Source organism: Podarcis melisellensis, assembly GCF_964234715.1.
Source record: "Podarcis melisellensis genome assembly, chromosome: 16".
NCBI lineage: Eukaryota > Metazoa > Chordata > Lepidosauria > Squamata > Lacertidae > Podarcis > Podarcis melisellensis.
Window position 1 is genome coordinate 13,919,323 of NC_138533.1, and position 21,910 is coordinate 13,941,232.

General features: G+C 48.7%; 1 protein-coding gene across 1 annotated transcript in view; it reads left to right on the plus strand.

Moving 5' to 3' along the window:
* Positions 1-8,809: 8,809 nt before the first annotated feature.
* Positions 8,810-21,910, plus strand: part of GAL3ST3 (galactose-3-O-sulfotransferase 3) — a 28,036-nt gene continuing 14,935 nt past the window's right edge. The window contains exon 1 of the mRNA XM_081892937.1: positions 8,810-9,160. The gene's annotated coding sequence lies outside the window, so the exon portion shown is untranslated. The remainder of the gene's footprint in view (positions 9,161-21,910) is intronic.

The following is a 21,910-nucleotide window of genomic DNA, read 5'->3' on the forward strand; positions in this document are numbered from 1 at the left end:
CCCTGACCATTGGGCATGCTGGCTGGAACCTGCTTTTCAAAAACAAAAGTGACACACTAAGCTGGAAGCAAAGAAATGTGTGTGCTGGCTGGGCTGAGACAGGGCCAGCGCCCCAGCTGTGACTGCACCTCTTTCTCCTGTCTGATTTTATGACACTGCATGCCAGCTGTGTGGGTGTTTTCCGCCAGCAGCAGACTTGTCCCAGGCTGCTTTTAAGGCCAGCACCCGCCTGTCTGCTCTCGCTCTCATGGGACGCAGCCACAATCGCTGCTTTGTGGCTCAAGCTTCTGCCCTTCGCCCCGGGAGGGGAGGGGGAGATGGGAGGAAGGGCTGGGGCGTGGGGGTGGGAGGCGGGGAGGAACAAAGGGGACCTCTCAAGTTCCAGCATGCATGCTATTGTCCCCTCATAGACAGGTCAGCCCCCTGCCCCTCACCCCGGCGCACAATGGGTGTCCGGCTGCTGGGACAAAGGAGAGACTGGCGGAGATGGGGAGGGGAGGGGAAGTGGCATTTTCTGCTCCAATTCTCCAAGACTTTCCCCATCTTGGGGGAGAGAAGGGCCTTATTGAGAGAAGGGGTGTCTGATTCCCAGGAGGGAGGGAGAGAAATTGCAAGCTGTACATCTGGATGAGGGCAACCCTATCCACTTTGGGATGTAGCCAGCTAAGTCCAACTCAAAGTAGACCCATTGAAATGAAGGGATGTAGGTTTATTCTTAAAGGACCATTTCTATATTGCTTAAATTAAAAAATTGTCCAGTAGCACAATAGAGACCAACTAAGTTTGTTCTGGGTATAAGCTTTTAAGTGCATGAATTTTTTATTTATTTTATTTATTTTGACTGTGTCAGACCAACACGGCTACCTACCTAGATCTATACCATTTAATACAGAAAAAGTGTGATAAAACATAGTTAAAAGGTAAAGGGACCCCTGGCCATTAGGTCCAGTCGTGGCCGACTCTGGGGTTGCGGCACTCATCTCGCTTTATTGGCCGAGGGAGCCGGCGTACAGCTTCCAGGTCATGTGGCAAGCATGACTAAGCCGCTTCTGGCGAACCAGAGCAGAGCACGGAAACGCCGTTTACCTTCCCACCAGAGCGGTACCTACTTATCTACTTGCACTTTGATGTGCTTTCGAACTGCTAGGTTGGCAGGAGCAGGGACCGAGCAACGGGAGCTCACCCCGTCACAGGGATTCGAACCGCTGACCTTCTGATCAGCAAGCCCTAGGCTCTGTGGTTTAACCCACAGTGCCACCTGCATCCCTTTGATAAAGCATGGTGCTAAGGACTAATAAAAACACATATATTAATGCCATAATTGGAAACCTCTTCTTTTTCTGACACGTCTGCACCTCATCCAGGACTCTCCCCAGGATCCCAACAAGCTCACAGACTCACCCCATAACTGGGAGGGTTGATCTGTGGCAAATGGTTTCATTGGGTCCACTCTGAGCACGGCTTAGCTCAATATAACCCTTTGTGTCACCTCCACCTCCTCTCTTTCAGGGAATAACCTTCTTTTAACAACGAAACAGGAAGATGGAAGGAAGAACAGGGTTGTCTGCAAACAGAACACCTGCTGTAAAGAATTATGTTTAAAAATTGCAGGCAGAAGAGGTGGGGACAAAGTCCAACTGGCCTGGGGCCATAGGGTCCCCACCCATTTTATGTAGCCAGCTATAACTATTTTATGTGAATGCACAAATGCCAGCAGAGGGGCATTCAACCTGAGGGGAGGAGGAGAAAGAAAACAGAACCAGCTGCCAAATTGTCTACCACCTAGGTCAGGGCTAGGAAACCTTAGGCTTGAAGGCCAGTGGCATAGCGTGGGTTGAAAGCGCCCAGGGCAAGTCAAATATTGCACCCCCTAAAAAGTGGTGGTAGTGGCAGCTTCAGTTCCCATTCAGCCCCGAAGGCAGCTCCTGGGTTTGCCATGCACCTCCATCTAGGGACCTGCCAAGACCCCTTGGCCAAGAGCTCCTGAGAAGGTCACCCCCCCCCCCCGAGTGGAACAGGCAAGAGCAGCCCACCCACCCACCACTCCCACTGGGTCTCCTCTCCTTCCTGCCTCCTTGCCGTTAGCCACCTGGAGCACAATCACCTCCAGCCCCTTGAAAGCACAGAGTGGCAAGGCAGGAACAGGCATGGTGGTATTATCTCTGCATGCCAGCCACTCTAAGATGCCCCCTCTAGCTTTGAGCACAGAAGCTCCTCTCCTCTTCCTCCCCCCCCCCCCCGCCCTGCTGCCCACTGGATCTGGAACTAGGAGTGTCCCCCTGCCTGGCCTTGCCTGGGGGTCTTTATTGGCTCTGGCCACCAGCGAGCCAGTTCAGTCCTAGCCAAGTCTGCTTGGGTGCTCCAGCCTTAAAGGCAGGGCCATCAATTGACCACCTGCGTAGGAGGAGCCAGCATGGAACTGTTAGCAAAGTTTCAGTTTCAGAGGCGGGAGAGAGTGGGGTGGGATGTGAAGGAAATTTTTGCACCCCTTTACATTTTGCACCTGGGACAACCGCCCCTGTGCCCCAGCCCATGCTAAGTCACTGCTGGAGGTTGAATGTGGCCCTCCAAGTCTTTCCACCTGGCCCTCAGAACTCTTCCCAGACCCTCACCAGTGCTGATTTGCACTTCAGGTATTTCTCTGATCATCCCTGTTGCTTGTCTGGATGGAGGGTGGAGAGGGGACCATGAGTGGATGAAGAAACCAGCCCACAGTAGCTAGGTGAAATTTATATCCATTGTCCCACTGGCCGTGGCTCAGAGGAGAAGCTATCCCCAGTCTCTGCTCTGGGACATAGGAAGAGCCTGATGGTTTGTATTACAGTGGTACCTCAGGTTACAGACGCTTCAGGATACAGACGCTTCAAGTTACAGACTCCGCTAACCCAGAAATAGTACCTCGGGTTAATAACTTTGCTTCAGGATGAGAACAGAAATTGTGTGGCAGCGGCACGGCATCAGCGGGAGGCCCCATTAGCTAAAGTGGTACCTCAGGTTAAGAACAGTTTCAGGTTAAGAACGGACTACCAGAACAAATTAAGTTCTTAACCCGAGGTACCATTATACTTTGCCTTTTGGCAGCTGTGTTCTTCACTGTGCATTTACGGCTTGGCCTTTCGGTAACAAATTCCTAAAAAATATCAAATTCCAACCATTTCAAGAAGCGTTTCCACTTAGCCACTCTGGGAAGGGAAAGGGAAGGGGGCTTGGAGCGAAATGTGAGATATGAGGAGCGGAGCAGCTGCAGTCAGGTTTAAGCTGAAAGGAGATGGCAGGAAGGGCAGCTGGACTGCTGGGGGCAGGAAAGCCCATCCTCCTCCCTATCGTGTAGGCGCACAATCTTGCAGTTGCAAGAGGAAACTTAACCGCTTGCTTCACATCCAAGAATTAAGAAAAATAATAATAATAATGGCAATGAACAGTAGAAAACCAGCCGTCAAATTACATTCACAATATGAAGTACAAGACCCATAAAAAGATATCCAAATCAAATATGTGAATAGGCAGTGTGTCAATCTGAACTTTGGTTTAAACAAAAAAAATTCCTTCCAGTAGCACCTTAAAGACCAACTAAGTTAGTTCTTGGTATGAGCTTTCGTGTGCATGCACACTTCTTCAGATACACTGAAACAGAAGTCACCAGACCCTTCTATATAGTGAGAAGGTGGGGAGGGGTATTACTCAGAAGGGTGGTGGGAATGGGTGATTGGCAGATAGCTGTGATGAGCCTGTTGACGACTCTTAACGACTGCAATAGGTCTTACAGGAAAAAGCAAGGGGTGAAAAGGTGAAAAATGGCTTTGTCATGTATAATGAGATAAGAATCCAATGTCTTTGTTCAGACCAGGTCTCTCCATGGTTTTAAGTTTGGTAATAAGTTGCAATTCAGCAGCTTCTCTTTCCAGTCTATTTCTGAAATTCCTTTGTAGTAAAACAGCTACTTTGAGATCTTGTATAGAATGTCCTGGGAGATTGAAGTGTTCTCCTACTGGTTTCTCTGTCTTGTGATTTCTGATGTCAGATTTATGTCCGTTTATTCTTTGGCGTAAGGTTTGGCCTGTTTGTCCAATATAGAGAGCTGAAGGACACTGTTGGCATTTGATGGCATACACAATGTTAGACGATGAGCAATTAAATAGTCCCGAGATGGTATGTGTGATGTTGTTGGGGCCAGTAATGGTGTTGTCCAGGTGTATGTGGCAGCAAAGTTGGCATCTGGGTTTATTGCAGGCTCTGGTGCCAGTGTTCGTGTTAAGTCTGGTTGTAGTATTATTGTGGGTTAGGAGTTGTTTAAGATTGGGTGGCTGTCTGTAGGCAATGAAAGGTCTTCCTCCCAGACAGTGGCGTAGCGTGGGGGGTGCAGGGGGGGCAGCCGCACCGGGCGCAACATCTGGGGGTTAGGGTTAGGGGGTGCAAATCCACGGGTTAGGGGGCACAAATTACTTGCCTTGCCCCGGGTGCTGACAACCCGCGCTACGCCACTGCTCCCAGAGCTTGAGAAAGAGAACTGTCATTGTCCAGGAGAGGTTGTAGATCTCTGATGATGCGTTGTACTGTTTTAACTTGGGAGCTGTATGTGATGACTAGAGGTGTTCTGTTATTTTCTTTTTTGGGTCTGTCTTGCAGCAAGTTCTCTCTGGGTATCAGTCTGGCTCTGTTGATCTGTTGTCTAACTTCATCTGCTGGGTATTTTAGTTCTAAAAAGGTTTGCTGTAGATCTCTTAGGTGAGAGTCTCTGTCTGTAGAATTGGAACAGATGCGGCTGTAACGTAGTGCCTGGCTATATACAATGGACTGTTTGGTATGTTTGGGATGGTAGCTAGAGGCATGTAGATATGTTTGTTGGTCAGTTGGTTTACGGTATAAGGTGGTGTCTATGCGCCCATCCTGTATTTTTATAGTAGTGTCCAAAAAATGTATTTCTTGCATAGATTGATTCATTGTTAGGTTGATTGTGGGGTGAAAATCATTGAATTTCTGGTGGAAGGTGTCCAGGGTCTGTTGACCATGTGTCCAGATGATAAAAATAATCGTCAATGTATCGCAGGTACAAGAGAGGTTTGAGTGGGTAGGAGTTTAGGAAACGTTGTTCTATATCTGCCATGAAGATGTTGGCATACTGTGGGGCCATGCGGGTGCCCATTGCTGTGCCGCTGATCTGAAGGAACAGGTCATCACCGAATTTGAAGTTGTTGTGGGTAAGGACAAATTGGCAGAGTTTGGTGGCAAAGTCCGCTGTGGTTTTATCTGAAATGGTGTTCCTTATAGCTTGTAAGCCTGTAACTGAACTTTGGTTTATTACTGTAGATCACGGCACGAGTAAAAAGTTTGACATAACTTCGTATGACAGGAGACCCTCCATTATTAACTGTCTTGACCCCGGTACGAGTCTAATCTCAAGAACAGGTCCTGCAAGGCATTCAGGAGACATCCTTGTTTGTATAAGGATCAGCGCATGTTAACCTAGCCACCATTAAAATTGACTTAACACTTGAATGGAGGCCGTCAAGATAATGGTGGGATAACTTTGAGGCAGGAGGCAGACAAGGCAGCCAGTTTAGTCATCACTCACTGTGAATTATGGGGAAAGTGGAGATAAGGCAGGAAACTCTGGGATAAATTCAACAGAACCACAGGGCTATTGGAATTATAGGAATTGGTCATCTCAAAGCCCCCCTCCATTCTCTATTTGAACGCATTGGCAAAAATGGTACAAAAGCCCTAGATTTTCAAAGGTTAGATGGCTCTCAAAACTCCGAGAATTCTGCTTGGTGGCATCAAGGAATCCATACCTGCTTCTCCTTCAGGACAGGTATACACTTCCTCCCCCCGCCCCACCTCCATTTCTTGAGTTCTGCAGCAAAATTTTCATTCTCTGTAGTGTTACGGTAAAATCTGGGTGCGAGGCTGCTCTGCCACCCAGCTCGTCGGACTAAGCCCGCGGGTCCCTGCGGAGGAAAATGAGCTCAGCCAGAGACAGGAGCAAGCTGCAGAAGATCCAAGTTTATTGCGCAACAGGTTCAAGGCGAGATTGAACCACGAGAAAGGGGTGACATGAACTTTTGAAACTTCCCTCCATGCCCCAGAATACAGTGCAAAACACATCCCAGTTACATCATGAATATATTAAGAAGAGGTTGGGTTACACAAGATTAACATATGGAGGAGGGAGGGGGAATATGCAGAGCTGGAGATATGCGCAGATAAGCACATCCTGAGTACCGGTGATGAGAAGACAATGGTCCATGTACTGGCATTGCCTGGAGGAAAGGCTTGGCAGAGTGATTTGACAGGATTAGGGTCTTGATTATGGAGGACAGGGAAGGTGTCATGGAGTCCTAGAGAAATTGAGCAAATTGGCACGTTGATTTTCTATGAATTTTATAGATTTTAGTCCCTTTTGACATTGACAATTGGAAATAAATGGATATATTGTAGCGAAGAAGAAGGTGAAGAAGACATGCCCCCCCCTTCCGTATCAGTAGGATTTTGAGAATAAGCAGGGATCAAAGTGTGCCTGTATTGAAGGATCTGTTGCTTGCTCAATTTGTAATTTTGCTGCATGAAGCAGCATTTATACAGGCAACTCATGAATGTGTGACCATGCACGGATCCAGAACAGGACATGAGACAGGGGCACAACAGCGCAGGCTTATGCGCACTCTGCCAATGTGAGCAATAACCTGGAACTGCGCCTGGCTGGGATCTACTTTTCAATCATGATATATCACCAGCTAAACATCGCAATATATGGATATATCACCATGTATGAAACAAGGATGGAGCTATGTAGAGGCACTGGATGGCTTCACGGTTTCTCCCCACATTGCAATTTTTGCACACATCATCATTCGCCATATATTGCCAGGTCAGAAACTATGAAACCAACATCACAACATGGACTTCAAACTGGTTTTGGACAATATGTTGACATATCACCCAGCCTTACCTGGAACATAACTAACCCTTTTACCTTCATTACATGTAATAAACCAAGCTTCCTCTGGTGTAAGAACTTTTTGTGGGCAGAAGGTTAAGTGTGAGAGTAAACACATATTCCTAATGGACAAACCCCATCACTCTAGCAAAATATCTTTGCGGTGTGTGTATGAATACACATGAGTGCTGGGCACACCTGTGCGTTCAGACACATACTTGTAACAAATACATCAACACAGCTAGATCATTCTTCTGGGAAAGCCTGCTGCGAGATCAGGTGAGTTTTCCGCAGGCTGTTAAATGCCAAGACCAGGAGCGGCTGGTGCCCATTGGCTGGGACTAGCAGGGGCAAAATTCAGGAAGACCAACAGTAGATAGAGCCAGAGTTAATGGCAGGAAAGAGCCACCCTAACTGGTTGTAAGTAAGAAGGTAGGCAAGTCGGGGGGGGGTGGAAATCTGGCAGAGGACAGACAGGTTGGTGGGGCAAGGCCCCACTTGCCCCAGTGGTTGTAGGTGCCCCCCTGATGAGTGCTGGGGGTGCATTCCAAAGGGCAGGTACCAGCACACTAAAGGCCCTGGTTTAGTTGTAAGATGAACCTTAGGGACGCGGCTGGTGCTGTGGGTTAAACCACAGAGCCTAGGACTTGCCAATCTGGAGGTCAGCGGTTCGAATCCCCGCAACGGGATGAGCTCCCGTTGCTCGGTCCCAGCTCCTGCCAACCTAGCAGTTCAAAAGCACATCAAAGTGCAAGTAGATAAATAGGTACCACTCCGGCGGGAAGGTAAACAGCGTTTCTGTGTGCTGTTCTGGTTCGCCAGAAGTGGCTTAGTCATGCTGGCCACATGACCCGGAAGCTGTACGCCAGCTCCCTCGGCCAATAAAGCAAGATGAGCGCCGCAACCCCAGAGTCGGCCACGACTGGACCTAATGGTCAGGGGTCCCTTTACCTTTACCTTAAGATGAACCTTGAGAGCATCTGGCTAAGAGTGTCTCTCCTGAAGATGCTCATGCCATGTTGAAAGTGCACCAGAGCTCTGGTAAATGCTCCTGTTTAGCTCTCAGGTTGTATGCATAGGCTTGTAAACTGAACTTTGCTTCTCAGTAAGAGGGTAAGACAAGTCCTGCTTCATCCAACCAAGGTGGGACTGGTAGCCCCCTGCCCCAGCCCTATACCCAGCATGTCCCAGGCAGAGAAAGGCCTTTCCCCATTGCCTGCCTTCTGGATCCTTTTAAGTGGGGATGCCAGGGATGTTGTAGCCCACAAGCTGGACACGAGTCAACAGTGTGATGCAGCAGCAAAAAAAGCTAATGCTATTTTAGGATGCAACAACAGAAGTAGAGCGTCCGAGTGAAGCCCTCTTGCCTTGGCTTCTCCCATTTTTCGGCACTGGAACCAGTCGCCGGGCGAAATGGAATGGAGGAGACCGAACTGGGCACCGGTGAGCCGAGCTCTTCCTCTGAAGATGAGGAATCATGCACGCCCTCACGTGTCCACACAAAGAGGAAAAGGCGCAGAAGCGCGCGCGCGCTGAGCATAACGCCCAGCAAAGGCCAAGCGACTGCCGGGGGGGAAGGGGCGCCATTCACACGTAAGACGTAACCCTGGGTTGTAGCCCACGTTAGCCAAACTCCCGAGTAGACACCCATCGACTCACCTCGGTCCAGCCATCCCAACGGCTCTGCTCTGCGAGCACAACTCGGTTGGATACAACCCGCGGCGCAGCAGCAGGCACGTCCACGCGTGCCAAGCGCAACACGCGCCTTCGCGGAGCGCGCGCACGTGCAGGATCTTCGCCTCGGGAAACCGACCCCCCCATCCACACACTCCACCCGGCGACACGTGCCAGGGTGTGCGTATGTGTGTGTGTATACTGTATAGAGCCGCATCGTCCGCACGCGCCCTCTGGCTGGTCTGCTGCCGCCGCCGCCGCGTCCTCCTCTCCTCTCCCCGCGCCTCCGCCGCCGTCGGGGGAGCGAGCGCCCGTCCTCCGCCTCCCCAAGACGCATCATGGCGCTGCGCCGGGACGCCGCCGGCTCGTAGGCTGCGCGCAAGGCGCCCTCTGCCCGGCTCCCAGGAAGGGCTGCTGCTACTGCTGCTGGCTTGGCCGCTGCTCCGGGCCGGGCGATGCGGCGCTGGGGGACGAGCCCCCCCGAGGCATTCCCCAAGGCGGAGCGCCGGAGCGGGAGCCGCGGCGACGCGGGCGCCGGGAGGGGGACAGGTGCGTCGGGAACGGGGGGTGTCCTCCAGTCGGGGGCTGGTGGAGAAGCTGGCTTTTCCGTGGGGAGGGGGGCACTATATCCGGCCCCCGCCGTCCCGGAACCCTTTTTTCTCCTCCAGCCAGCCATTGCATAGGGTCTTTTCTTGATGCAAGGATTTTCCTTTTTCCCTTCTCCTTACCCCTCCTCCTTTTTGGCGTTGTTCCTATTAGGGTGGTGGTGGGGGGGTCCGAGGGCATGGCGCTCTCCTCCTTTCTGCACGCATCCCAATGCGTTTCCATTGGCGTGGCTCAACGTGAGAACAGGGTGACCCGGGCAGAAAGCCAAGGTGGTGTGAGAATCTTTCCCTCCGAGGGGAAAGCTCCAGGGAGTTGGGGGGGGGGGAGGAGGAGAGAAGGGGACAGAAAGGAGGACCTCTCCTTCCTCTCTAGAAAAAAAATAGCCAAATACTTCAAATGCCATCTGGTCCTTTGGAGAGGAAGGTGACTTGCTCTCGAGTAAGCATGCTTGAGATGGGCGCTGTGGATTTCATTTGCTTGATTTGGTTTTTACATTTAAAAAAAAAAAAACTATTTTAGCCTGATTGCTTCCTAGCTGTAAAGCTGTTCGGAAGGGTAACAACGATTGCAAAATAAGTTAGGAGCGAGAGATTTGTGAATCGAATTCCCTGGGATTGAGAGGCGGTTCGGGGGGAGGGGACACATTTTTAGGATTCTGTTTCTCAACGCACAAACCTGCGCAGAGGCTTCCCTGTCGCCCCGGAGGCAGAGGTGAGTTGGTGGATTTGGGGTGGACCAGGAAGGATGGCGGAGGGGGAGACGCGGGGGGGGGGGGAGAGAGAGAGAACCTGCTCTGTAGGGCCCGATCCACCCGAGGAACGAGCTTCCCGCACATGCCTCATTGAACTGGACGGGAGCTGCAGTGAGGCTGATCGAGGGGGGGGGGCGGGATTCGGATGCATGGGCCCAAGTGAATTGGTGGTTTTTGTATGTGCAAATGGTAACATCACTACCCTTAGCGTGGTGGGTGGAAAAAGAACCCAAAACTGTGAACCCAGATAAGTCACTGCTGACTCCTGGGGAGGGAGGGAGTATTAGCTGACCGATACATCCTCACACCGGATACATCCTCTTAAATTTGCTGTAGGAGTCAGGACACTGAATGCCATTGCATTGACTTTTTCATTTAAAAGGGTGGGCGTTTCAGAGTTGGAGTTAATAACTCTTTGGCATAGAACGATCTGAGACATAAATTGCTTGTAGCTGCCAGAATGGAGGTGGCTGTACCAAGCTGGGGAAATCTGAGAAACCTCTGTGTCAAATCATGAGTATGCAGGGGCTTCTCAAGAGAAATCCAGCCTAGCAATGGGAGCGGGTGTGTGTGTGGGGGGAATCTAGGGGAGAAATTCAGCCTTAGAGATTCCCAGGCCTTTGGTTTCAATGTGTTACTCCTGTTAATACAAGGGATAAAGCCCTCTGTCCACCTGCTGTCCAGTTTTGAAGTGCCTCTCTGGTCTCAGCTGCATTTCCTGATGGATGAGAGATTTCCTCTTGCTGTGCTAGCTCCGACTTACTTCTTTCCTTTCGCATACTTGTCTATAAGCAACACTACAATTGTTCCATTTTGTTAATTGTTGGTGGTCATTTTTTTTAAAATTTATATATACCTATAACCAGTGGCCCCCCAGATTTAGCTGGACTCCCAGCCCCCATCACCTCTGACCATTCTACAGGAAACACAAAGCATCTCAAATCCTGTGAAAAGGTGGATTCAAGTGAAACACTAAGAAATGCTTTCTAAACTGCCTCTGTGTGTGTTTGTGTGTGTGTGTCCATGGGCACTATATCAATGAATACCAAGGTGTGTTAATACAGTCGCTGTTCTGGATATTCTGCCCAGTTCAGGTTGTGCAATTGAAGTGGATTTGGTGTTGTTAGTCCACCTCCCACCTCCCTTTTGCAGTAAGGAAGGTGATGGGAAAACACAATGGCCTGACTCAGTATATGGCAGCCTCTTAGATTCCTAGTTTAATTAGCCCTTTGTGAAGAACAATGAGGACTGGAATCTTCAGTTTGCTTTTAGGAAAAGGAGCGTACATGATTTGCACGCTGGAGGCCCCAAATTCAATCCCTAGCATCTTTGAGTTGGGCTGGGAGAGACTCCTGCCTGGAAACCTGGAGACCTACTTCCAGTTGGTGTAGAGACAGTACTGACCTAGATGGACCGAGCATCTGACTATCTAGCGCAGCTTCCTGTGCCCCTATCATTATATCAGAATAAGGCAGGAACTTCCTGTGCCTTCACATTCACAAGCTTTATCCTTTATCCCCCCCCTCCCCGCACCCCCCAATTGCACCACATAATCCCACAGGCAAAAGGGACTTCATTTGGGTCAGTTGCTCCTCTTTGCCAGAGGCAGATTAATATTCCCCGCAGCCGGATTAATATTTTTAGTGGCCGGATTATTATTTCAGGCTGACTGGGAAGTGCTTCCTCGTTGTGTGTGATGATGCCAAGTCTTTCGATGCTCAGGTGGTGCCCCTGCCACCTGAATTCTTCCAGGTTTCCCCAAGTGGCTTGTGTAGCTACTGATGGTTGGATTCTAACTTTACTATATTGTGGGCAGGTTTGTCTGATGTGGCTTGGACTTGCCTGATACTGGGACATAGGAAGCTGCCTTCTGCAGAGTCAGACCAACCACCTATCTCAGTCTTGTCTACAAGACTGGCAGCAGCTCTCCAAAGTTTCAAGCAGCAGGGTGTCTTGAATCCGGGACCTTTTGCATGCAGAGCCAGTGCTCTTTCATTGAGCTGCAAACTATCCCCTGCAGGCCACACCTGCACTTAGCCTGTTCTTTACTGGAATTTTAGGGTTTTTAACACCCTTCCCGCCTCCTCCATCTGCCTTGGGGAGTATAAATTGACATTGCAGATGAGCAGCCTGCCCAAGGCTTAATCTGATGCATGCCTTAGACGCAGCACCTGTTTCCAAAGGTGGGGATGTCTGGAGGAAGGGACCCTGGAAAGAGATTGGGTTGTGGTCAACTTAAGCCCTATTCAGAGAGCAGAGTCTTTGAAATCAGTGGACTGCAGTCAGTTGTGGCCATTCAGTGCAATGGTTGGGGCTGATGAGAGCTGTGGTCCAAAATTTCCAGTTGACAAAGACTGTCCAGTTGTGTCAAGCCCAGATGCAGCCTGTGGTAGGTTCTGGAATGGCCAGACGAATGATAGGATTTATGTCCTTTGGGGGACTGGGCATGGAGGCAGAATTTAATGCCTTCAACAAGGCTTATCTGGCTAGTAATCCAATTAGCAACTCTGGCCTTCAGATCACCCTGTTCACTGTTGAAAGCATGCCTTCACAGCATTCTTAGTTTTTGATTTGTGTTTCAACCTAGGAAGGTACAAAACATCTTCTACGCTCTGTGTGCGTCCATGATCTGCCAGCTTTGTCTTCTCTGACCAGGGATTATACTTTTCTTCAGGACAGGCAGTGGTACAGACTTGAAACCATACAGGACAGGTGTCTCTTGTTTTTGCTGTGGCCCTGTATCCTTTAACAACCGCAGAGCAGGCAATAATTCAATGGGTGCTGCCACATCTTGCTGGCATGGGCATAAAACAGATGAAAGCTATACCTATGAGTTTCTGCCTGTCACACAGATGTGAAATTCATGGGGGTCTTGACAGGAAGAAACAGTTGGCAACCCTACTTTCTTGTGGGTTTTACTGGTATGCTTCAGCTGAGAGACTCAAGTTTGGATTCGTAGGAACATAGGAGAGAAGTTGTCTGTTCCCAGTGGCTCTTTGGGATCTCAGATAGAGAAAGGTCCTTCCCATCATCTGCTACCTGATCTCCTTAACTGGAGATGTTGCAGATTGAACCTAGTGCCTTCTTGGTACAGCACACATCCTCTAGTGTGAAAGAGCTCTTGCGCTAAATTCAGCTTAGTTGTACTCAGAGCAGCCCTATTGAAAATAATGGACCTAATTTAATAATGCTCATTGATTTCAATGTGTCTACTCTGAGCAGGATTAACATTGGATACAACCTGCAGGTTTTTTTTCATGCAAGACTCTCAGGGCTCCTCCAGACTCTGTATTTCGCAGGGGGGATCAGGTGTGTAGTAGAAATTTAGGTTTGCCCTAGTTCAACAAATCCACTTCAAGAAAAAATGAGCAGACTTTTTGCAGTTAGGAAAAGCGCAGGATGAACAATAGCTTAATAGGAAGACATATAAACACCCCGCAAGCAATTTAGAATTCATTCAGGATGGATGTTTATTGTCATTTAGCCTCTCTGCGAAGAAATTGGTGCAAATGCTCCAAAAAATGTTTAACACTGGGCACTCCCAAGTTGAGCATTCATCCTGATTTGTTTGCAGAGAGGTTAGATGACATTGCATCAAAGCAAATATTAACCCACACTTTTTGGTGTGTGTGTTCTGTCACTTTCCTTATCACGAAAAGCCTGATTTTTTTTGGGGGGGGGAGTGGGTTTGTTGTGCAGGACCGCCTAGGTAGCTATAATTATGCAACCTGAATTTTCTGGTATGTGGTTGAATCTGAACATGGCAATAGTCTATCATATCTCCTCTCAGTCTCCTCTTTGCCAGGCTGAACATACCCAATTCCTCCAACTGTTCCTTATAAGGCTTAGTTTCCAGACCCTTGATCATCTTGCTCGCCCTCCTCTGCACACATCCAGTTTGTCAACATCCTTCTTAAATTGTGGTGCCTAGAAGTGGACACAGTATTCCAGCTGTGGTTTGACCAAGGCAGAACAGAGCAAGACTATTACCCCCCTTGACTGGGACACTATATTTCTTTTGATGCAGCCTAGGATAGCATTAGCTGTTTTTGCTGCTGCATCACACTGTTGACTCAAGTTAATCATGTGACCTACTAAGACCCCAGATCCTTTCCACATGTACTACTGGCAAGCCAGGTGTCCCCATCTTATGTTTGTGCATCTGGTTATTCCTGCCTAAGTGTAAAACCTTACATTTGTCCCTATTGAAATGTTTTGGCCCAGTTCTCCAATCTGTTAAGGTCATCTTGAATCCCAATTCTGTCTTCAGTGGCATTGGCTACCCCTCTCCATTCGGTGTCTTTTGCAAATTTGATTAGTGTTCCTTCAATACCTTCCTCAAAGGTCATTTACAAAGATGTGGAACAAAAACAGGCTCAGGACGGAATCCTTTGGCACTCTAGTTGTCCCTTCTTCCCAGGATAGCGAGGAACTGTTAGTAAGCATTTTTTGGGCTTGGTCAGTCAACCAGCTACAAATCCACCTAACAGTTACCTCATGCAACCCACATTTTACTAGCTTCTCTAGAAGAATATAACGGGGGACTTTGTCAAAAGCCTTACTGAAATCAAGATGCACTATGTCCACAGCATTCCCCTGATCGACCAAGCTTGTAACTCTATGAAAAGACGAAATGAGATTTGTCTGGCATGACTTGTTTTTGAGAAACCCAGGCTGGGTCTTAGTAATCACAGCATCCTTTTCTAAGCGCTCACAGACCGACTGTTGAATTATCTGTTCTAGGACCTCTCCTGGTATCAATGTCAAGCTCACCAGTTTGTAGTTACCTAGGTCTTCTTCTCCCCCCTTTTTGAAGATGGGAAGAACATTTGCCCGCCTACAGTCTGCAGGGACCTCACCTGCTCTCCAAGAATTCTCAAAGATTAGAGACAGAGGCTCTGAGATTACATACTCAAGCTCCTTTGGTACCCTGGGGTGCAGCTCATCAGGCCCTGGAGATTTGAATTCATTTAAAGTTCCCTTGCCACTTATTTTCCCATCTTGTGTTGCAGTTTCCTCTTTGCATTATTTATTCTATTATCTCCAGGGTGGGGATTGCTTTCCTTTTGGGTGAAGACAGAGGCATAGTAGGTGTTGAGCAGTTCCGCATTCTCTCTGTCACCCAATAGCATTTATCCATGCAAGGGACTTGCTTGTTCTTCTTGCTTCGAACATAGCCGAAGAAACCTTTATTATCATTTTTAACCTCTCTGGCAAGCCGGAGCTTATTCTGAGTTGTGGCCCGCCTGACCTTCCTGCAATGGTTGGCTACTCATGTATACTCTTCCTTTGTGATTTTTCCTTCCTTCCTTTCATTCCATTCCATGGCTGAGATATAAATAACACCCTTGGCAGTGGAGTCAGGCATTAGTGTGTTTGAGGTGGGTGTACATTGCATTGTTAGTTAAATGATTAAGGCCCCAACCTCAAGAAGGCCCCGTGCTGTGCCCCGACCTGATTACTTTCCTGGGGTGTCTTTTAAGAGTTGAGCACTTTTTATTTTTTGCAGTTTACAGTGGTACCTCGGGTTAAATACTTAATTCATTCCAGAGGTCTGTTCTTAACCTGAAGCACCACTTTAGCTAATGGGGCCTCCTGCTGCTGCCACGCCGGTGAAGCACGATTTCTGTTCTTATCCTGAAGCAAAGTTCTTAACCTGAAGTACTATTTCTGGGTTAGCAGAGTCTGTAACCTGAAGCATATGTAACCCAAGGTACCACTGTATTTTCATCCCTGCTATCAAACTTTTTTCTTTTTCTTTTTTAAAAGACAACCGATTCCTTCAGCTTAATGGATGTTCTGCAGGAGTCCAGCACCTTTAATTAGCACTTCAAAATGTCAGAAACACAATGACAGGTATATTTAAAGGCCTAGTCAGGAAGTCATCTTCAGATTTTGGGTTGAGCTGGAGCCAACAGCACTGCCACTGACTCCTTTGCATGCAAAATACCTCTTCGGCCCCCTCCCCTCTTCCTAGCCTGCGAATTTTGGCAGAGCTCTCCCTGGCTATGCACCTCCTCAGTTGTTTAGCCCTTCTCTCTTTTGGGTCTCTGACTGTGCTTGGAGGTGGGGAGGGGAGCGATCAAGCATTATTATTTTCTTTTAGAAATAATAATTGTTGTCTTTTGGGGAGAAGGGCAAAACAAAGGAAGCCACAGCGGAACCAACGGAAGCAAAACATAAAGGGAACAAAGGGCCAAACTGTGGCAGGTTGTGGTGTTGCACTTTCCAAAGAACATAGACAAATTGGAGCCGGTTCAGAGGAGGGCAGTGAATGTGGAGATGGGCATGGAAAGGCCGTCCCTTGAGGGAGGTGTGAAGGAGCCGGGTGTGTTCAGCATGCTGAACGGAAGGCAGAGACGGGGACAAGATAGCCCTCCTCAGATACCCAAAGGGCTGCCCCATCAATGATGACAAAGGCATGTTCCTCGATGTTGGTCCAAAGGGTAGGTCTGCATCTTGTGTTCCAGGAGAAATGTCCATTGCCAGTGGAACCGATGGCCTAGAAAGCTAGGAGGGCAGGTGGGCTCCTCTTCAAACCATTCTAGCTTTGGGTCACCTACTATTAGCAGGGGAACGGGATGGACCAGGGGCAGTGTTCGAAATTAGTAAAAGGTAAAGGTACCCCTGCCCGTACGGGCCAGTCTTGACAGACTCTGGGGTTGTGCGCCCATCTCACTTAAGAGGCCAGGGGCCAGCGCTGTCCGGAGACACTTCTGGGTCACGTGGCCAGCGTGACATCGCTGCTCTGGCGAGCCAGAGCCGCACACGGAAACGCCGTTTACCTTCCCGCTGGTAAGCGGTCCCTATTTATCTACTTGCACCCGGAGGTGCTTTCGAACTGCTAGGTTGGCAGGCGCTGGGACCGAGCAGCGGGAGCGCACCCCGCCGCAGGGATTCGAACCGCCAACCTTTCGATCGGCAAGTCCTAGGCGCTGAGGCTTTAACCCACAGCGCCACCTGCGTCCCATAGAATCTGGAAGGAAGCAGAGGCGAAATTAGCCAGGCGCATTTTGCACCTGGCTTTCAGCCCCTCGCAACCAAGTGATGATGCCTGGGCACCAGGATGGCACCTGACGTCTCTGCCACCTGGGGATTATTGGATCTAGACTGTTTTCACACACTAGCACCCCATCCTGTAGTATTCTATCAGTTATATTTTATCTGCACAATCTGAATGAATTTCGGGAGCCCAAATGCCTTTTCTGTGCAGTCAGAGCAGGAGCAGGAGCCGTTAAGAAAAAGAGGTCGGAAGAGGCCAATATATATGTTGACTGTCCTTGGATCAAGGGACTTTTCCTCTTTAAGTTCTCAGAACTCTTAAGGTAGCTGAAGGTTGTCTTCAGAACTAGCCAGTTGTTTAAATGAGAATCAATCACAGTCAGTCCATCATTTGAAAAATAAGGCTTTAGAGCCCCCTTGCCCCAGAATGGCAACTAGACATTCCGTTTTTGTGTTCAAGTTCAAGTTCAAGTTCAGTTTATTACAGTCATAGACCAGCATAAGCAAAACATCTAAATAAATAGCATAACAGTATGAATCTAATAATTATTAAATAAATAGGAGCAAGAACCAAACGTAGATTTAAACATATACATAGAATACTTAATTAAGCATAGATAATGAGTGAGTAAAAATTTAGAAGAAAAATTAAAAGATCAGTTAACACAGCTATATGGGGTGGGCTTCAGAAGTGCAGATCTAACAATATGGGCCTTCAGTTTAGGATTGAATTGTAGCATAGACCATTCTTTGTTGAGTATCTATCATGGCAGCGCAAAATAAGGCGACTGAATATGTGGCTTCTGGGCTCTCGTCCTGCAGTAATAGGGAGATGTTGTGTTGTTCTGGACGCCCAGGAAACTTATATAAGATGGGCTGGATAAACCTAGTTGGTTTTTGTGATTGCAACCTTGGTTTAAGGAGTCATTTGGCAACTATCTTAGATATCAGAGTTTTGAACACTGATCAGGGGTCTGTTTCTGTTTGAGCGGCCCATTACGTTGAGCGGCCATTGCCACCCTGTTGCCCCTCCAGAGTTTTAGTCCAAAGCAGCTGGAGGGCACCAAGTTGGCATTGCCTTGAGTGTCATAATGTCTTGGGGGCCACATGCTGGTGGTGGGAAGGGCCAGATCCAAAAGTGAACAGGGAGACCTGTTCCTTCACTCTCTGGTTTCTTTATATCAGTTGCTGGGTATCGCAAGTGGGGAGGAAAGGTCTCTTGCATTTTGGACCTGCCTTGAGGCATCTTGTTGGCCACTGTGAGAAGACTGTGATGGGCCATTGGTCTGGTCCAGTAGCTGCGCTCTGCTTAATGTTCTTAGGTTCTCTCCATGCCCTTCTTTGGACAGTTCTCTCCCTCTTGCCCTTCCTACGTCAGCCTGGCCAATGCTCAGGTGTTAAATTGTGGGTGAACATATCAGACGACACAGCGATTCTTCAAACAGCTCTTGTTTATTCACAGGCCAGAACAGAACTGAACTGAAGGGTTCAGCCAGCCTGCTTATATAGAGCTCCACTAGAATGCAACAGGAACCATTTTTTGTAACTATCCAATCACTGAACTTCACTTTCAATCCCTTATTTGCATATGTGGACCTGAGTGAAAACTATCTACAGTATCCCCCTGCTGGCCCAGGGTGAGAATTTCAGTACATAACACCTGGGATGATGGGAGTTGTAGTGTGGCAACATCTGGGTGGCCACAGGTTTCCCCTATCATAATATGGCAAAGTTGCAATGGGGGATGGGGGGTGGCTTTCTAAAAGCTACCGGTAGTTCTCTCCTCCCCTCAGGACAAGGATGGACCTCAATGAGCCCTAAGGTGGCATTTGAGATGGAGGGGAGCCCAACTTAGCTGAGCCAGAGGTTTCCTCGCCACCGATGGAAAACATAGCAAGATTTCACATCTTCCGCTGAGTTTAGCCCCAGCTGGCCTGACATTTGCTATGGGAGAACGGATTGAGAGGGGTGGAGTGAGAACGAAGGACAAACATGCAGGGGTGCAGGATGGCACATGTGTTTGGGGTAGGGAGAGAGCGAGAGCTGTACCTGACTGCAGCCCTCTGGGATCCTACTTTTTATGGTGTTCCCTGAAGCAGACACAACAGCCATACAAAGCCTGGATGAGCCTAAAGAGATAGCATTATTATGTGCCCCAGAGAGTGGCTCTGGAATCTGTCCCACCCCCCACCACCCCAGTGCTTCAGTCTAAGTTCTGGTTAAAGGAGTGCCCCTGACCATGCCAAGAGTGCTTTTCCGCCTTCTTGCTGGAGAAAGGGCTCCCAAGGCACCCTGAGCTCTGAAACCTTTCCTTTCCCCGCTACGAGAAGGTCAGGTCTTCATTGCCGCCCTCTTAATTGTGGCTTGCGGGGATCCGTGCATGTTCTTTGAATGAAGTAAGCAAAAAACAGTCGCTATAGAATGAAGGCAATTATGCCTCCCTGTGGCCAGCAGTTGGGGATGATGTCTCACCCATGCTGGAAACAATAAGAATGTTGCATCATTCATATATATATATTCATTTCCTGTGAGAAGCGGTTCAAGGGGGCAAAGCGGGTTCTAAAGATAGATAATTCATTCTTGTTCCCAAGAGCTGGGAGCAGGCAGAAGAAGGAAAGAGTACAGCAAAATCTCAGTGCTCTGTCGACATCCCAAATCCTCTCTGTTCCCAGGGGGCTGGAGAGGGGAATTGTCTTCGTTTTGGAAAATTGCAACGCTACAGACTCAAAATCACGTAGGATAGGTCCTGTTTCCTTGGCAGGGTCAGCATTGTTTCAACAGCAACTGGACAGGTTGCTGCATTTTGCTGGCAGGAAGAAGATCTGACAGGCAAAGCTGTACCTGTGGGATTTCTGCCTGCCCTACATTTTATATTTTTAAGGGGGAGGGAGAGCTCAAAGCAATTTACAGCCGACATTGAAACATCAAATGAAACAATCCAGAATGAAACATGACTGAAGAAAGTCAAATATGAAGTCAACATTCAAAGCAACATAATTAACAGGAAGCTAAAATATTGTCTTAAAGGTTTCAAAAGAAAACGTTGTAATGGAGGTCAGCTACAGAATGCACATTTATCGCAGCAAAGTTAACGGGGGGGGGGGGGAGCTCTTAAACCTTTGAAGAGAAAACAAATATAACATGCACATTTAAAACAGCATGATTAGCAAGAGAATAAAACATTATCGTAAGCATAGAACATATCTACTGCTGTTGGTAGTTCATGGTAGCTGGTGACTGTGGAAGCCCAGACTCAGTGACCTGGCTCTCTGACCTCTTCAGCAGACTCCGTTTCTGTAGCTCCGTCACGGCAGGGAGCAAGTCCTCCAGGACTCACCGCCAAGTGAAAGAAGTATGGAATATTGAACAGCTCTTCCTCAGAATCTCCTTTCTTGTAACTTGAAGCCATTGGTTCAAGTCCTACACTCCAGAGCTGGAGGAAATAAGCTTGCTCCCTCTTCCATGTGACAGCCCTTGAGATATCTGAAGAAGGCTATCATATCAAACCTCAGAGCCTAGGACTTGTTGATCAGAAGGTTGGCAGTTCGAATCCCTACGACGGGGTGAGCTCCTGTTGCTCGGTCCCTGCTCCTGCCAACCTAGCAGTTTGAAAGCACGTCAAAGTGCAAGTAGATAAGTAGGTACCGCTCCAGCGGGAAGGTAAACGGCGTTTCCGTGCGCTGCTCTGGTTCACCAGAAGCGGCTTAGTCATACTGGCCACATGACCCGGAAGCTGTATGCCGGCTCCCTCAGCCAATAAAGCGAGATGAGCGCCGCAACCCCAGTGTCGGTCACGACTGGACCTAATGGTCAGGGGTCCCTATCATATCTCCTCTTGGTCTCCTCCCTTCCAGGCGTACCGCAAACCTTGGTTGCAGCTCATGGTTTGCCTGGAGCAGAAAACAAAACCACCACCCCATGAGCCTGGGTTAGGGAAACCTGCTTAGCCAAATCATCGAACCCGTCATAGTTGGGCTTAGGGTGCAAACCCTGCTGTATTTTGATGCTGTGTTTTGGGGGCCCTCCGGATTGGGGTTTGTCGTCTTTGGAGAGTGTCGTCTGCAACATGTTACTGATGAAGTAATAGTGCATGGGTAGGCAAAGTAAGGCCTGGGAGCAGGATCCGGCCCAATCGCCTTCTAAATCTGGCCTGCAGATGGTCTGGGAATCTGTGTGTTTTTACATGAGTAGAATGTGTCCTTTTTAACATGTATCTCTGGGTTATTTGTGGAGCATAGGAATTCATTCATTCCCCCCCCCAAAAAAATAGTCCGCCCCCCCCCCACAAGGTCTGAGGGACAGTGGACCGGCCCCCTGCTGAAAAAGTTTGCTGACCCCTGGAATAGTGCATCATTGGTGGAATTCTAACTGGACCACCCACACACGATTCCACTGCGTTAGTGGTTCTGTGATGCTTAAAAAAGTAAAGGACCCCTGACAGTTAAGTCTAGTCGTGAACAACTTTGGGGTTGCGGCGCTCATCTCGTTTTACTGGCTGAGGGAGTCGACGTTTGTCCGCACACAGTTTTTTCCGGGTCATGTGGCCAGCATGACTGAGCCACTTCTAGCAAAACTAGAGCAGCACACGGAAACACCATTTACCTTCCCGCCGGAGTGGTACCTATTTATCTACTTGCACTGGCATGCTTTCCAACTGCTAGGTTGGCAGAAGCTAGGACCAAGCAATGGGAGCTCACCCTGTCCCGGGGATTCAAACCACCGACCTTCTGATCGGCAAGCCCAAGAAGCTCAGTGGTTTAGACCACAGCGCCACCCACGTCCGTCCCTCTGTGATGATTACTCAAGGCTATTACACCGTTGCCTCCTGGAGGGGCCCCCCTTGCCCTATAGCACAAAAAGAGGGACAAAGAAATAAACAGGAACATCTATACAGTGGTACCTCAGGTTAAGAACTTAATTCGTTCTGGAGGTCCGTTCTT